Below are 18469 nucleotides of genomic sequence, written 5' to 3'. Positions count from 1 at the left end.
GGCCATGACCCTGGGAGCAGGACGCAAGATGATGCTGGGGCCCTAATTTAAAGCTGAAGACATGGGGCGCCTGGGTGTCTCAGTCGGTTGAGCATCTGACTTTGGCTCAGATCATGATCTCATGACTCTTGAGTTCGAGCCCCACGTTGGGCTCTGTGCTGACAGCTCGGAACCTGGAGCCTGCTTCGGATTCTGTGTCTCCCTCTCTCTCTGCCCCTCTCCCACTCTCTCTCTGTCTCTCTCTCTCAAAAATAAACACACACAAAAAAGCTGAAGACAATCAGGGTTCTTGCGGGGATCATTAAAACAGGTTTTGTGTATGTGTGTGAGGACCGAAGTGTTGAAGCTCCTTCTCCCCACTCTCTTTTCCTAAATCACACTAAACTAACAATCTGATCAACCCTAATGATAGCTACTCTTCCTCCCTACATTTAGTGATCACTGTCTTTGTGCCAGGCACAGTTAAGTCATTTCCTTACATTAATTCATTTTGTCATCATAACTTTGTGAGGTGGGTATCATTATCTTTATTTCACATATAATAATGCTAACCTACATGTATCTGAATCTTCCCATCTGCCAGGCACTGTGCAAAGGACGCGTGTTATACATCTCACTCGCCATAACACAGAGGAGGAAACATACTCAGAGAAGTGAAGTACCTTGTCCCAGGTCTTACAAGCGTCCGGATCGGGCCTGAGATGTCCAGCAGGTTCCCTGGAAAGGCTCACATCCTGGGACTTCTCGGCCATCGCAGGCCAAAATGAAGGTGTCCAGGAGGCCTCCCCATGGGCATTTTCCCCATGGGCTTTGTGCATATATAACTCACATATCATCGATTTCATCCACTGACAGCATACGATTCCAAGGCTGTTAGTATATTCACAGAGTGATGAAACCATCCGTTCAGTCAATTTTAGAGCATTTGCATTTCCCCAAAATAAACCTCTCATACCTTAGTCATCTTCCCCCCCCCCCCCCACCCCCGCCCAGGGTTCTCCATCCCCACAAATCAGGGCAACTGCTACTTTCTTTTCTGTGAGTTTGCCTGTCCTGGATACTTCATACTAGAGGAATCATACAATATGTGACTTTTTATAAATAGCGACAAATGGTAACGAACAGTAACAAAAGTTTAGGCACCAAAGAACAAGACGTCCTTAATGTTTGCAGAACTGACATGAATTTTTATTTTAAATCCCATTTTACCAAAGCTGGCTGAAAACTTTCATCAACCTAAAAAAAAATTTTTTTTTTTTACCTTTATTCATTTTTGAGAGACAGAGAGAGACAGAGCACAAGCGGGGGAGGGGCAGAGAGCGAGGGAGACACAGAATCTGAAGCAAGCTCCAGGCTCCGAGCTGTCAGCACAGAGCCCGAAGCGGGGCTAGAACTCACAAACCGCGAGATCATGACCTGAGCCACCCAGGCACCCCACTTTCATCAACTTTAAAGTACACACCCTTCACGTGGAAATCTTGTTAAAATGAAGATTCCAATTCAGTAGCTCTGGGGCGGAACCTGAGATTCCGCATTTCTAGTAAGCTCTCAGGCGATGCTGCCGTGACGGCTGGCCCACAGCTGGAGATGTGAGGACCCACAGGGGTTCTGGTCTAAGATGACTAGCCCTGAATCCATTTTCTCCACAGACACAGCAGTCTACACCTATTATAGAGCAATGACTCCAGAGAAGAACTGAGGGCTGACCAAACAGCTTCTGCACAACGAAAGACAGAGACCACATAGAGAAGGGAGAAAGACGTGCCAGGCGAGGAAGAGAACCAGCCCCTGACACTGCTAACTGCAGTGGAAAGGGATAGTACTGAGGGTCTGGGAGTAGATTCGTCCATCCTCAAAAAAAGATGAGCTTTGAAAGGGCGACTAGAATACAAAGAACTGGCTCCCCCAAACAGTGGGGGGCCTGCTAGAACTCTCTATAGGGCAGGCGGGGCTGGCAAGCGCGAGGTTTCTGCTCCCTTTCCACCTTAATAACATGAATTGGAGCAGAGTTCCAGGGCCCCTCACCCCAGAACCAGCCCTGATGCCCTGGGGCACAGAAAAAGCAACTAGGATATAGAGGAACTAGCCCCAGAATCCTGCCAGCGGCTGGGGAGCAGCTAGAACTCTCTGTGGGGTGGAGGCACTGGCGAACTCCACGGTTTACATTCCCCCTCCACCTGGAGAGCAGGACGGGAGCAGGGTTCCAGGCACCAGAGCCCCTGCTGCCTCAGTGGGCCCCAGGCCCCCGGCCCGCCCCAGCTCACCCCATCCCACCAAGGTGACTTCAGCACAGTGTACATCAGGACACCCCTGCTCAGTACTCACTACAGCTCCAGCGGTTGCACCAAGGTGACAAGCGCAAAGCACCTGGCACACTCCAGGCCCACACCTCCTGGGCCTCAGCTGCCCCCACAGGGTGCCTGCCTTCTGCACAAAGCACCCTCAGGAACCCTGGTCGGTGGCTGCCACAGTTCCAGTCACCCCACAAGGGCACGCTTTCTGCTGAGCACCCCTGGCCCGCACCCACTTCAGCTTGAGCTGTCCTGCCAGGGTGCCCTCTGTGCAGAGGGGAGTCCCACACAGGCATGGGCTCCCCATTATCAACAATCGATGAACCTGCATTGCCACATCGCCATCACACAAAGTCCATGATTACATTACTGTTCACGCTCTGTTGTGCGTTCTGTGGGTTTTGCAACTGTGTAAAGGACATGTATCCGTCATTATGGTATCATGCAAGGTTAAAAATCCTCTGAGCTCTGCCTATTCGTCTCCCCCAATCCCCAGACCCTGGCAACCACTGATCTTTTTACTGTCTCCATAGTTTGGCCTTTTCCAGAATGTCACATGGTTGAAATCCCACAGTATATAGCCTTTCAGACTGGCTTCTTTCACTTAGTGACATGCATTTAAAGTTTCTCCATGTCTTTTCATGGCTTGACAGCTCATTTCTTTTTGTTGTTATTGTTGTTGTTGTTAAGTTTATTTATTTTGAGAGAGAGAGAGAGAGAGAGAGAGAGTTGGGGAGGGGCAGAGACAGAGGGAGAGAGAGAATCCCAAGAAAATCCCATTCCCAATGCAGGGCTCAAACTCATGAACCATGAGATCATGACCTGAGCCTAAGCCCAGAGCTGGACGTGTAACCAACTTACCCACCCAGGTGCCCATTTTAGTGCCAAACAATCCCCCATTGTCTGCATGTTCCACAGGTTATTTATCTATTCCCCTACTGGCGGACATCTTGGTTGCAAGATTCGGCATTTTTCATGTCTATAACTGTACGTGCACATCCAGGAGAGAAAGAAACACAATGGCTGCTGCTGTGGGGAGCGCTGAGAAGCGGGGAGAGGGACCCTGGGGGAGTTCCCATGTGGTATCTCTGTGCTGTCAGTGGAGTCAGAGGCACGTCTGCCTGAGAGACACAAACAGACAATTCAGTTCAGTTCTGCTCACAGGAGAGGGGGCTCCTTTTCCAGCATATCTGATTCTTGCTCTTCCTGCTGGATGACATACCCGCCCATCCCCGCCTCCTGCAAGTGACAGAAACCATGGGAAGAAGGAGGGTCCGGAGAATCAGCTCCTCACGCAGGCTGCAAGAACCTGGTCTTTACTGGCCTCCTTGAACCTCCTAGTGAGAATGACGGGTTGATGAGTAATAGTGAAGCTTTCTTCATCACAGCTGGGCTCAGTTTTCCAAAAGTGGAAATGGCTCCCCATTAGTTCCCTGGCAAGTAGGTGAGTCGTAGAGCTGTGAAGGAAAGGAGATTGTTTCTCAAAAGTTTCCCACCTCCGGGAGCCTGGGTGGCTCAGTCGGTTAAGCATCCGACTCTTGGTTTTGGCTCAGGTCATGATCTTGCGGCTTCATGGATTCAAGCCCCACATCAGGCTCTGTGCTGGCAGAGTGGAGCCTGCTTGAGATCCCCCCCACCCCACCCCCACTTGTACTGTCTCTGTCTCTCTCAAAATAAATAAATAAACTCGAAAAAAGTTTCCCACCTCTCTCTCTGTTTCACCTCTTGGTACAGCTGCCTAGGACTCAGAAACCACATCTTTATCCTTCCCCAGGACCTTCTATCAAAATGTCCAATGTCTTCTGGATTTTACCTGGGTGTTAGAAAAGAATTAATTGGTTTACCAGTCATTGATGAACCTCTAAGTCCCTCTAAGAAGTTAGAGTTTTTAGAGAGGATATTTAACAATCCAGAAAAATCTTAATTTTTTTTTTTTTCAACTTGTTATGTCTCCTTTCTTTTAGCCCTTTGGTCAGCAAACATTCTGAGTACCTACCATACGCTAAGGTACTCTAGGTGCTAAGAATATACATAGGTGCATATGTAGGGGCAAGATGCAAATCTTGTCAAAACAGATCAGTCTGGAAGAGAAGGTAGTGGTGGGATTCAGGCAGTGGAAATTAAGGTGAGAAGGTTTGGAGTTCTGTTTTGGTACAATTCTACAGTTGTGGCAAAGCGAATAAACTTTTGTCTGAACTCTAAAAAGAACTTCATGTAGCTTGTGACCTTGTATGTCGGGAAAGCAGGAGACGGGGCTGCTTAGATATTGATGCCTTTAGGATATCCAAGCCCAAGAAGTAAGCATTTCCCAGCTCTGCCTTCCCCACTTGGCTTTCTCACCAGCTGAGCTAAAAAATTGTGCCTTGATCTTAGACCTACAGCCCTCCCACTCATCTGTGAAGTCTAAGGAAGTTCTGCTTACAATCTTATTTAACAGTAGGATTTTTAAGAGTATTAAATGAAAGAAGATAATGCTACTTAGCATGGTTCTGGGCACATAGTAAGGGCATAAATAAAAGCTGGCTGAGCAAGTTACTGTTTGAAAATTAGGGGCCCCTGGGTTAAGGGGCACAGTGGGTTAAGTGTCTGACCTTGGTTCAGGTCATGATCTCACCATTCGTGAGTCCTAGCCCTGCATCGGGCTCTGTGCTGACAGCTCAGAGCCCAGAGTCTGCTTCAGATTCTGTGTCTCGCTCTCTCTCTGCCCCGCTCCCCACCTTCTCAAAAATAAATAAACATTAAAAATTAAAAAAAAAAAGAAAAGAAAATTAAAATGCATGGGACTTGCATTGCAGACATAAGAGTAAATTCCTAAAGCAAGTAAGTCGACTGCATGTCAATAGTTTAAGGAAACTGCTTCTCAGACGCCCCTGAAATGTCCTCTTAAGCTACTTGCGTTAAACCAGAACGGCTCGCCTTCCCAGTCATCTTCCTGGGCTTCTATGGCTTGACTCACTGACATGGGAGAGCATGCTTTTTTACTACAGGGGGACATAAGTGATGGGAATAATTCATATCTTTAAAAAAAATCCCCATTTTCATTTGCTACAGTGTATGCTCTTTGTAAGCAAAACATATTTACCACATTTGCATTTCGTTAATAGTTACTGAATTTCTGTTTGTTGCCTTAGATAACCAGAATGAAGTGATATTTACAATATCGTCCTCATGATTATTAAAACGTATCTGTTTTATGTGTTTAAAAAAAAAACTAAATACAAACTATGAAAGAGATGTGATTTCCCAGAGGGGAAGTGTGGGGGAAAGATGAGTGAAATAGATAATGGGGATTAAGGAGGGCACTGGTCCTAGTGAGCATTGGGTGATGTATAGAATCCTTGAATTGTACACCTGAAACTATAACATTGTGTGTTACCTATACCGGAATTAAAATTAAAATTAAAATTAAAGAAAGAGATGTGATTTCTTTCTGTGTACTTTCAGCAAATAGGTTCTTTATTCTGCCTTCCATAATTGTGCCAAGGCAGCATTATTGTTTTTATTATTGTATAGAAAACCTTAAGATTTTGGAAGGAGTGAGAAATTACTGAATATCCTTTCAATGAAAGGCTGAAGGCTCCAGAATTAATTCCATATAGAGGTGACTCTATCTAGGCTTTTACAACTCTGTAGAGCTAGAAGTTAACTTAGTAGCCAACTGACAGCACAGCAAAAATTCCTGTCTACAAGAATGTAAATTAATGTAAATATCCACTGGAATAAAACTGACTATTGCTCTATGCGTAAAACGAGTTTTGCAATTCATTTCAACATTTATTTGCTGCATTATAATTTGTGCATACAATGAGTTAAAATCTTTGACACATGTTCGTTTTCTCTCTGAAAGTCATGATTCCTATTAATTCTTGAAAATTACCCTTTGACGTCCCATTTAATCTGCACAAATTTTCAGTTAGTAATTGTACTGAATTGTGAATTCAGCAAATTAGTAAGATGTGGAACAGAAATGTGACCTTTTGCCGTTTTGGTTGGCATAGCAAGACAGGCAGGAAATGTTTAGAACTTGAAAGCTGGAAGATGCCGGCCTAAAATCCAACCCAAGTAGTAACAAGTTCCTTTCACCCAAATTTCCAATTTATTTGATAGTAATTCATGGGCTTGTCTGTTCCGCCTGTTGAGAGTGGTTAACAGGTAAGTAGGCAGCAATTGTCATGGGGAGCCAGAAATAGTTTACATAACAAAAAGCCACTCGAATGTGAGTGAGATTTCAGTGAGTAAGTAAGTACAAGATGTTGTGGGGGGGGGAGGGGGGAGACAAAAATCAACTATAAGGTAAGCTTGGGTAAAAAAAACATTTCATGGCAAATCGCAAAATGGCTTTTACCATACAAAAAGATTTATTACGCTTCAAAAAAGAAGACCACAAAAGGCTAACCAGGTTCTCACCAGATTTACAGCAAGCTCTACTCTGATAAGCTGATGGTGGTCAGTGTCCAGAGGAGATATTTCCTAGAGCAGTAGAGCACACTGGATAGGTTGCCAAACAAGGTTCAATGCAGAAATCTCGCTGTAACACAGCCCATCACAGTATGTCGGCCAGAATGAGGGAACAGGAAGTATTTATTGAATGAAGAACAAATGAACAACCTGGTGACCATCCTCAGAAGTCGGAGCCTCATGATCAGATCTGCAAGCCATGGCATGCATCGACCATGGTTTGGAAGGCTATGGGCTTCATGCATCCACCCATGTCTGCTAATTTCCAGGGTAGTGGTGATAACGCGATATGAGTTTGCTTAAAAGTGCTGAGGTTATTGTAGTGTTTTGCTATTTGCATTTTCCCTATGGATAAACGTAAGAGTATGGCAACTGTAATGAGGTGGCCTCATTATAGTTTTAAAAGAGGAATGTCTTGCTCAAAAAAGTCTGATATTATTATTTCTTCAAATACTCTGAGCCCCACTCTTCCTTCTTTCCTTTTGGGTCTCTGTTATACAAATGTTAAATCTATTGTTCCACCAGCCTCTTAAGTTCTTGTTCACTTCTTTTCCATCTCTTTTCTTTCCATTGTTCAGATTCGTCATTTCTGTTCTATCATCACGTTCCCTGATTCTTTCCTCTGTCGTATTCATTCTGCTATTGAGTCCATCCAGTGAGTTTTCCAAATGTCAGTTATTATGTTTTTCTGTTCTAAAATTTCCATTTTGTTCCCCTATACTTTCTATTTCTTTGCCGAGGCTGTTTTAGCTATTGTTTCAAGCATGGTCGTAATTGCTCATTTTATGGCAGCTGGTTAAAAATCCGTGTTAGCTAATGCCAACAGCTGTAATATCTCAGTGTGGCATTTGTTGACTGTCTTTTCTAACTCAAGTTGAGATGGTTCTTGGTTTGACAAGGGATTTTTGTTGCATCCGAGACAGTTTGGATATTACGTTGTGAGATCCTGGATCCTATTTTTCTTTTTTGCAGGCCGTCATCGAGTTTAGGTGTAGCAGACAGGTCTAGATGGGGCTGGAAGTTCAGTTCCCTGATCGGTCCCAGTAATACCTCCTGGTGAAACTGCAGCATCAACTCTCACTGCCTCATTGCCTTTGGCAAAGGGTGGACGTTCTGCTCCCCATTGGGCCTTTCTTTTTTTTTTTTTTTTTTTTTTCAACGTTTATTTATTTTTGGGACAGAGAGAGACAGAGCATGAACGGGGGAGGGGCAGAGAGAGAGGGAGACACAGAATCGGAAACAGGCTCCAGGCTCTGAGCCATCAGCCCAGAGCCCGACGCGGGGCTCGAACTCACGGACCGCGAGATCGTGACCTGGCTGAAGTCGGACGCTTAACCGACTGCGCCACCCAGGCGCCCCCCCCCCCCATTGGGCCTTTCTGATGGGGGTGGGGGTGGAGGGATCTAGAATGTTAACTAGCTGTACCTTGTTCAGTCTCAGGTTCCCTGGTGGGGAAAGCAGAGTGCCTTTGGGTAAATTCTGTTATATCTCTTATTTTTTCACTTGTATTTCCCATTTTCTTATACTCTTTTGCTTCATGATCTGGGAGATTTACTTGACTTTAGCAATCCTTCTGATGAATTACTTTATTTCGGCAATAATTTTTAATTTATTTTATTCTTTGTCATTTTTCACAACATCTTATTCTCAGTTTGTAGCAGCAGTATTTTATCAAGTCTTCCTAAATAACACTGACTAGATTTTTTTTTTAATTTTTTTTTTCAACGTTTATTTATTTTTGGGACAGAGAGAGACAGAGCATGAACGGGGGAGGGGCAGAGAGAGAGGGAGACACAGAATCGGAAACAGGCTCCAGGCTCTGAGCCATCAGCCCAGAGCCTGACGCGGGGCTCGAACTCATGGACCGCGAGATCGTGACCTGGCTGAAGTCTGACGCTTAACCGACTGCGCCACCCAGGCGCCCCCTAGATTTTTTTTTAAGTATAATCTGTTCTCAGAATTAGGTCTATTTCTTCTGGGCTCATTCCCCCCCCCCCCCCCCACCTGTTTGCTTATGTTGGCCTTCCTCTTCCATCTTGATGTTTTCCTCATTTGTCTGATGATTGGTTGTCCACTCATATTTAAGAATGATTATTGGAGGTAGATGGGGTGTGTTTCTTTGCCACTGTATAGGAGATCCATTTTTCTAATAAGTGTCTCCTTATTATTCTAATAAGTGTCTCCTGGTAGTTCTGTGTATGTGGCCAGGGCATTTGAGAAGGACAGTAACCTGAGAAATGACCTGAGAAGATTGACTTTTGGGTTCTTGGGAAAGAATCTGGCTATTTGGCTTGCTCACCAAGTACCAGAATGAAGAGGACTAGACTGCGGCAACAATATCCCTTCCAGGGAGTTTCTTCTATTTATTTAAGAAAATTCTTTCTCTATCTTTCTTTCTGTGTGTGTGTCTATGCATGTGTATGTGTGTGTGTGTATCCTAGATGCGGTAGCCAGATTGAAATAACATAGAAATTCTCACTGCAAAACTAACTTTGTACTCTTCTCTGGAGGTCTGAATTAGCAATAAAATGTTACAAAAATCTTAATTGTCTAAATAATCCTCGAATTTAGGGAGATGTGGGACTGTTTGGTCTTCCCTTGTTATAGCCAAAAAGATTTTCGGCATGTGTTTTCAAGGATCTGAACTTTGGTTCAGAATGTCCTTAATAATGAAAACCCTTTAAGATTTTAAGAAGTAATTAACTCAATCCTCTTGCTCTGGGCTGAAATCTTTAAACCTTTTGTGGACATTTTAAGATTATGCATTCCCTCTCCCAGTAAAACATTTCCATACCTATTACACTATTGGGAATTTCTCTTTTACATCTGACCTGCTCCACTTTGAGCCTGTCTCCTTTCTTTTGTCTCTTGACATTTTTAGGGAGGGTAGAACAGCCTGGAAGCATTCACATAATTACCTAAAGAAGTTACTACTTCATTGTCTGACTTTTGAAAAATGCCAAAAGCTATTATCATTAAAGTTGAATAATGTCATAAGATGATAATTAATTTGATCCTTAACCGTTCAGTGTCATTTCCCTCCACAAAGAAGCAATCAAATATAATATGTACTATATTAGTTGGGAGCATGGGGTTTCACGTTGGTCAGACCTCGGTTTTCATCCTGGCTTCACCACTTACTAGCATTGTCTCCTGAGGTTACTCGCTTAACTGTCTTAGAACTCAGTTTCCTCTTTTGTGACGTGGGATAGTAATGCTGTCTCGCTTATACGGCTGTGAGATTTAAACACATATTGCCTATAAAAAGGGCCCCACACATAGCAGGTACCCCCAAACTATGTATTTTTCGTTTCTTAACTACAGTAGACCCATTTTATTAAAACTGAGCAATGAAATATTGTATAATTGGTAATTACCCTTATGAATTAGCTACGAGAGAATTTGTCATTCTTGTTGCTCCACGTGGCCAAATTTGAAAGCAATAAAGGGGATTTTGCTTATTTATTTATTTATTTAAAAAAATATTTCTTTAAATCCGGAAGCAGAGAGAATGCATTGAATGTCTCTTTAAAGTTTAAGCAATTTTTACTCTCAATTACTTCTGGCTTTGCTCATTTCACAGAAGTCAAGTGACCTTAAGTCTTACTGTGCCTCACTGTGAAAGACCTTCAGACAGTGACACTTGTGGGGGGCAACTGTCAGCTACCATTGGCAAAATGGTTATCAGAAGTAATTTGAATAATTCTAGAATATGTTTTTCTCCGCATTGGACGTCCACTAATGGAGTCCAGCAGAGACGCAAAGTAGCTGTAGAGAGCTGGCAAGCAAGATATAAATCCAAGGGATGAGACAGCACTACAGTCAGACTGTCAAAGGACACCAATTCTCAGGGGTGAGAAGCTGTTGGAAGCAAGGACGAGGCTCTCCATCTCTTTCCGCTAGTCCCACTCTGTTAGGCTACCTAGGTTGGACACCAAAGGATGACACTGGAACCTTTCAGAAATAAAGGAATATAATCGGCATAAACAAAAAGTGATCACACAATGACCTCTCACATTTGTTGTTCCTGCAATTGTGAGCAGATAATTAAGCTAAAAAGTCTACTAAAAGATTGTTAGGGGACACAAGATTATTCTAAAATTTGTATGGAAAAGTAAAGGCACTAAAATAGCTAAAACAATTTTGTACAAGAGAAATTTGTAGAAATCAGTATATCAAGTTTCAAGACATATTCTTTTTTTTTTTTTAAACATTTATTTATTTTTGAGAGAGCACAAGGGCAGAGAGAGGAGGACAGAGGACCCGAAGTGGGCCCTGTGCTGACAGTCTGACAGCAGCGAGTCTAATGTAGGGCTCGAACTCATGACCCCGAGATCATGAACTGAACCAAAGTTGGACGCTCAACTGACTGAGCCACCCGGGCGCCCCTCAAGATATATTCTATAGCTGCAATCGTCAGGGCAATGCATGTGTTAGTGGAGGAATAGACTCATAGATTAGTGGAACAGAATAGAGAGCCCAGACATACACCTACAGATAACCCCAAGTGATTTTTAGCAAAGGTGCAAACGCAATTCAATGGAGGAAAGATAGGCTTTTCATGAAATGGTGCCAGAGCAATTGAACATCCATGGAGGGGGGAAAGGAACCTTGACCTTAGTCACACCTTAGGCAAAAACTAACTCAACATGGATTATGGACTTAAACGTAAAATATAAAAATATAAAATTTTTTTTTAAAGTAGGAGAAAGTCCTTAGGGTTTAGGTCTAGGCAAGGAGTTCTTGGATCTGAAACCAGAAGCGTGATCTATAAAATAAAAGATTTATAAATAGGAATTCATCAAAATAAAAACTCTGCTCTGCAAAATACTCTGTTATAGGATGAAAAAGCAACATACAGTCTGGGGAAAAAAATAGGTGCAAACCACCTAGGGTTAATCTGTGACTTGGTGGGGTCTGCACTCTGTTAGCTTTTTTCTTGGTTTGGTAGTTTTTTTGTTTTTTACCTATTATCTCCAGAGCCTTTTATTCTCATACTGTTCTAAACTGTGCTTTTTACTTAAAAATATGAAGCCTTTGGTATTTACTTATATCATAATTACATATTTAATGCTCTTGTAATTTCAGGAAATTATTTCTCCTTAAGCAAGCATGGAGATTCAAAATGGCAAGTTTAATTATTGACTGTATCTTTTTAATGAAAAATGATAGCGTGTTCCATTCAAGAGTTGTCGGTACTGCAGTATCATTCTCTACCTCTGCTCCGCCATTCACCAAATGTTTCTTACTACATTGCTGTGTTCAGAAGGGACTTTTAAAATTAGTTCAGTGGCTGCATTCCATGGATGATGCTCGCTTGGTTCTGACCCCTAAGGTTTCAAGAGAAAAGGTACATGGTAAATTTCAGAAGTGAAATATAATTCCATATTCTCCCCGTTGCTGATGTTTCTTCTCTCTTTGTGTGAATGGGAAAAGCTGAACAGACTGAATTCCTTTCACCTTTTTTATAACAGCAGTTAATCTTCCATCATTGCCTCCTTTTAGGTTCCCATGTTGAGGCCCCTCAGTCCTGATCGCAGTGCTAATGAGATCAGCAGCCCAGCTGTTTCCATGTCTCGTATGAGTCAATTATCTCCATTAAGGGAATGGGGAGGAATGTGTGAGAAGAAATTTTGTCCTAAATGTGCAGATTGCATATCTGATTCTCTCTGATGTCGATCACCGAGCTGAAAATGACAATGTGCGGATAGCTCAGTCCAAAAACATGGCTACCAACTTCTCCATCTTCTTTACCAAGATACCTGTTAGAACAGCAGAGTGTGACTGTGCTTTCTCAGGTGTCCGCAGTTTAACCCAATTTGAAATCCTTAAACTCAGAATTGCTTGAATGCATTGTGCTGCATTTTAAAAATTCACATGCTTTCTGGATCTTATAGCATAATTGTTTTGGTGTGTTTGTTAGTGTAAAATACTACTTTCTGTTACTCATCTCCAGCTGAGACTTGCTAGCTGCTTACCATTCTCATTTCATCTTTCTGGGCATACGGAATGCCTCTACAGTAAAACCTTGGATTAAAAGTAACTTGTTCTGCAAGTGTTCCGCAAGAGAGCAAACATTTCCAATAAATTTTAACTTGATAAATGAGCGATAGCTTGCAGTATGAGTAGTACGTGATGCTGAACGTCACATGATCACAACTGAGCCAGTGATTCTTCTCTCTCTCTCACTGCGGGATTGTGGGTGATCGTCTCTCATGCTTAGGTCGTGGTGTTTGGCAGAAATCAGTAATGTTTCAGAATGCTGGAAGGTGCCCACAACTGGCACTAGTGTATTTTTTGTCCCTTCAAAGCACCTATGGACAGTCCTTTGCTTTTTGGTACAAGAGTAAGCTTGGGAATGCTTTGCTTTATTGTAGGTCAGACTGCCTGCTGATATAAACCTTTTCCTCTGCTGCCTTATTGCCAATTACATTAAATACAGTATATGACAAGAGTTTATTAATACTGTGCTGTGGTCAACATCTATGCGAATATATACAATGGCCCCCATGCAGAAAGAGATTCCAATGAGCCAATAGATAACAGCGATTCCATTAGTGATAGTGAAAATCGTCCTATACAATAACCCTCCTCTCTCTGGTCTCCCTCACACCAGCCATGAAGGTTTGCAAAGGTAAGTGCAGGTCAATTTGCTTATTTTTCTTTATATTTTGTATTTTCTTTATTATTTTGTATTATATTACAGTATTGTAATCATTTTTACATGAATATTTTTGGGTTGTGGAACGAATCATCTGAGTTTCCATTTTTTTTTTGATGGGGAAATTCACTTTGATACACAAGTACTTTGGATTACAAGCATGTTTCTGGAACGAATTGTGCTCTCCAATCAAGGTTTTACTGTATGTCCAAGCCTTTGTTGCAATGAGTAACAAAGGGCCAATTGATTAGGTTCTGGGCAATGGGATGTGGGTGGCAGTGATATTACGCCTCTTGTAGGCCTGGCCACAAAACTCCATACACAGTAGCCCATGCTTTTTTCTTTCCCTTCCAGGGTTACCACGGAGGTTATGTGTTTAGTATGGTAGTGACACAAGATGTAATCGGCCAGGATCCCAGTATCTCCACCTGGAGGAGAGGGGCCCAATGTACAACACTTTGTGACTTGGGCAAGAAATAAACTTTTATCATGTGAAGTCACTAAGACTTAGGGGTGGTTTGTTATAGCAGCTGTATTACTTGTACTGACTAATGCACCATCAGAGCAATATTTTCCTACCAGCTGTACTCCTCAAGATGTAGTTTCATGGACTCAATTTTGAAACGGACTGATTATCAGATTTAGTATCTAGATCACCTCTCTCTTCTTTCTTGCTATCATTATATTTCTAGACCTCAGGCTCACAAAAATATGTGGATACCAAAAATAGTTGTCCTTTTATTTTTTTTTCCCCTCAAAGTTCAGTGAGCTCTATTAGGGTAATCATGAGAGAAGATGTCCAGAATACTGTCCAAAAATGCAATATCGGGGGCCCAGTTTGGGTTGAAATTTTGGCAGGCAAATCTTCCTGCCAAGAGGAAAATCTGTGTATCATTTGGCAGATTTAAAGGGTTTCTGACCTGTTGTCATCCTGCTAGTGTCTTCGTTTTTATTGAGAATGGTTACCAATGATGCAATTTATCTTATGCTAATATGATAATTTCCATACGTTATATACTTGTCCCCTCTTGTTCACGAGTTCACTTTCCAGTGTTTCAGTTACCCACAATCTAGCATGATCTGGATGCAGGTGACCCTCCTGACATATGGTCAGAAGGTCAGAGTAGCCTAGCACTACATCACCATGCCCACATCACCCACCTCATCTCAACACAAAGGCATCATCACAAGAAGGGTGAGTACAGTACAATAAAATCTTTTGAGAGAGAGAGAGAACCTACATTCACGTAACTTTTATTACAGTATTTTGTTGTAATTGTTCTATTTTACCATTAGGTATTGTTAATCTTTTACTGTGTCTATCTTATAAGTTAAACTTTATCATATATGTGCACATATAGAAAAAAAAACAGTATATATAGGGTTCATTACTTTTCATGGTTTCAGGCATCCATTGGGGTCTTGCAATGTATCTTCCATGGATAAGGAGTGGGGGAACTATTGTATTTTAAGAGTCTTAAAAGATTCAATCCTCAGGGGCATCTGGGAGGCTCGGTCGGTTAAACGTCCGACTCTTGATTTCAGCCCAGGTCGGGATTTCATGGTGGTGAGATCGAGCCCCTGTTGGGCTTTGTGCTGGGCATAAAGCCTCCTTGGGCTCTGCCCTACCCCTGCTTGCACGCGCACTCTCTCTCTCGCTCTCTCAAAATACATAAGTATTTTGAACTGGTCCCTTGTACCAGTTCTCAATATTTATTTCCAATTTTCCGTGGCCTTGGCAAGAAAAAAACCCCTTGAGGATTCTCTTTTGTCACTGTCAGGCTTTATGTACCTTAGACAATTCCCTCGGCCACTCATTCCACCAACAATTTCTCACCAGAGTTTCTCAAATTTTTGTTATCCCCAAACTACTTAATGGTTTCCTCAGTGTACTCTTGGGCCATTAATTCTAAGTGAATAGAAAGACACAGAAGGGGCGCCTGGGTGGCGCAGTCGGTTAAGCGTCCGACTTCAGCCAGGTCACGATCTCGCGGTCCGTGAGTTCGAGCCCCGTGTCGGGCTCTGGGCTGATGGCTCGGAGCCTGGAGCCTGTTTCCGATTCTGTGTCTGCCTCTCTCTCTCTTCCCCTCCCCCGTTCATGCTCTGTCTCAAAAATAAATAAGCATTGAAAAAAAAAATTAAAAAAAAAAGAAAGACACAGAAGTATTTAAATTATAAAAGCGGAACATAATAGTGATGGTAAAAATAATTGCTTCATGTCAGTGGAAGAGGGATGATCTCATTGCTAACCTTTCACTAAGCTTTGGCTCAATTAATTCAAACATGAACTTCTATCTGCGGTATGTTTCTTCACTGTCTCTCCATTGCTACTAAATTGGAGGATTCAAATTAAAATTATAGATGATGGGGAATTTCAGCAAGTGTGTGATGGCCCCATCTGATAATTCTGGATATTCACGTTAAATATGCACCCAGAACTAATAGAGAGATTTAATAAGTGGTGCCTTGAAAACTCTTACGTCCACAGGGGGATCAAAACCTGGCAGTTTGGGTCCAGTTATGGGGAGTGACAAATAAATTCCTAATCCACTCTGTTGAACAATTCTGTTGAACAATTCCTTATGTCTTCTTGCAGCATTCTGATGTGGCTTTTCAACATACCTTTCTTCGCTTTCTTTTTTCTAGTGAGAAAGCGACCGAGACATTTGTACCGCAGCTTGTTTTGTTTTGTTTTAATCCTGACACTGTATCTTCATCATTGAAAACTGGCAACAATTCATCCCTGCAGTGATAGATTCAGGCTTGTCAGGATAATGGAGGATATCGCTGAAAGAGCTCACATATTTGAAATGATAGAAATGGTCGTCGTTGGCATTAACGATGTCATGAAAGAATTTCCCCATCCCATAGTGCACAGCTCCTGGGAGCACATGTCCCTCTGCCAGCCAGCATTTGTCAGTAGGGAAAAGCAGTGTCTTCTAATCACTCTAGTCTATCTATTCCTTGGCAGAATGGGCTAAAAATATGCACAGGCAATAACTACAAGCTGATCATACTATAATTGTCACTATTTCCTTAAACATAAAATTGCAATCAGGAGGCTCTATGGTAGATGGCTAATTAACTTCTGAAAACCAAGCAAGGGTATGGATTTGCATTTAGAGGCCACTCTTCTAATCTTGTAAGAATCTGGGCCTCTGTCAGAATTGAGCACAACACATGTCCAGTCTATATAATGGCTCCCAAATAACTTAAAAATCCCTTCTCCTGTGTGGCTTTTCTGTATTGTAATAACCAAAAGTCACTGAGCACGTCCTTCATATAGGTACTACACAGCATTAGCTGAACGGTGAAATCGCTCCCAGAATACCCGTTTGATGAGGACCTTCCACATCATACACCACTGATATTATGTGATTTCTGACACTTTTGTTATTTACTTACTTATTTATTTACTTATTTCTCTGTTTGTTTAGAGAGTATGCAAGTGGAGGAGAGGGGCAGAGGGAGAGAGAGCATCTTAAGTAGGCTCCACACTCATACAAGCATATCCTAAAGAAGGTGACCTGAATTATATGAGAGTAATCTTGAGGCCTCTTGTCTTTTCCTAGTGGCAAAATCCATCTATTTCATACTGAAAATTCTGATGGCAGTCCTAGAGCACACTCTGCTTTCTGTGCCAATAATAGACATGGGTGAGGTCTCATGAAAGACACTGTATGGAACAATGGATCTTCAGTTAATTCCAATTTCCAGATAGCCATTGCTTCTTATTTTCACTTTTCATTTCTAGCTATTTCTACAAAACAATCGTCTTAACAGTCCCTTTCCCCAACACTTATAGATTCCCACTCACTTTTTTTCTTTCTTTTCAAATTTTTATTTAAATTCTAGTTAACATACAGTGCAATATTGGTTTCAGGAGTAGAATTCAGGAATTCATCACTTACATACAACACCCAGTGCTCATCAGAACAAGCACTCTCCTTAATGCCCATCGCCCATCTAGCCCATCCCCTACCCACATCTCTCCATCAACCCTGAGTTTGTTCTCAATCTTTAAGAGTCTCTTATGGTTTGTTTTCTTCTCTCTCTCTCTCTCTTTTTCCCCTCCTCCCATGTTCATCTGTTTTGTTTCTTAAATTCCACATGAGTGAAATCACATGGTATTTGTCCTTTGCTAACTGACTTATTTCACTTAGCGTAATACACTCTAGCTCCATCCACATTGTTACAAATGGCAAGATTTCATTATTTTGATGGCTGAGTCATATATATGCATATACATCTTCTTTATCCATTCATCAGTCAATGGACATTTGGACTCTCTCCATAGTTTGGCTACTGTTGATAATGCTGCCACAAACAGTGGGATGCATGTACCCCTTTGTAGATTCCCATTCTTGATTTTTACTGGGGTCTATTTATGGCATATATTGTGACGTGCTTGACAATAGATAGCTTCTCAGAATAGCCAAAGAATACTCTCCTTTGTGAGAGGATCCCCCAAAACTACTGAATGCATGACTCTTCTACAAGCACGGAACTTTTAGGCATCAAAAGTTCAGGAAAGTACTCTCAGATATCAAGACTAGATGTCATACGTTAGACAGATACTTCTTTTTATACTTTTTTAGACAGAAATGGACTATTTGCATTGTAGGTCATATGTAATTTTTTAAACAATGGGTAGAAAGTGTAACCTCTGATTTTTTTTCCTACAAAACTCAATATGTTTATGTATAACATGAAGACATCAAAGCTTATGAGGAAGAGTTTTCAGCTTTTTCTTTCTTATTAGACTTCACATGGTCTACCAGGAGGTCCCAAATATGTTAAGGTTTGACAGATTCATAGGATTTTCTATAAGACACTCAGAATTGGGGGTCTTTGCTTATAATATTGCAGCCTGCTGGGTTAGCATACAGAAGAGGGTTGGCTACAGTCATTAAACAAACAGGCATGGGGTACAGGGGACAGTATAACAAGTGTGACTTTGCCCCTGTGCTTGGAGATGTTATTATGTGCCAGAGATCAAATATGGGCTTTTTGTTGTTATTTTTTCAATTCATACATTCATTCAACAAATATTTTTTAG

The sequence above is a fragment of the Prionailurus bengalensis genome, chromosome D1, assembly GCF_016509475.1.
Source record: "Prionailurus bengalensis isolate Pbe53 chromosome D1, Fcat_Pben_1.1_paternal_pri, whole genome shotgun sequence".
NCBI lineage: Eukaryota > Metazoa > Chordata > Mammalia > Carnivora > Felidae > Prionailurus > Prionailurus bengalensis.
This window is presented reverse-complemented; position numbering follows the sequence as displayed.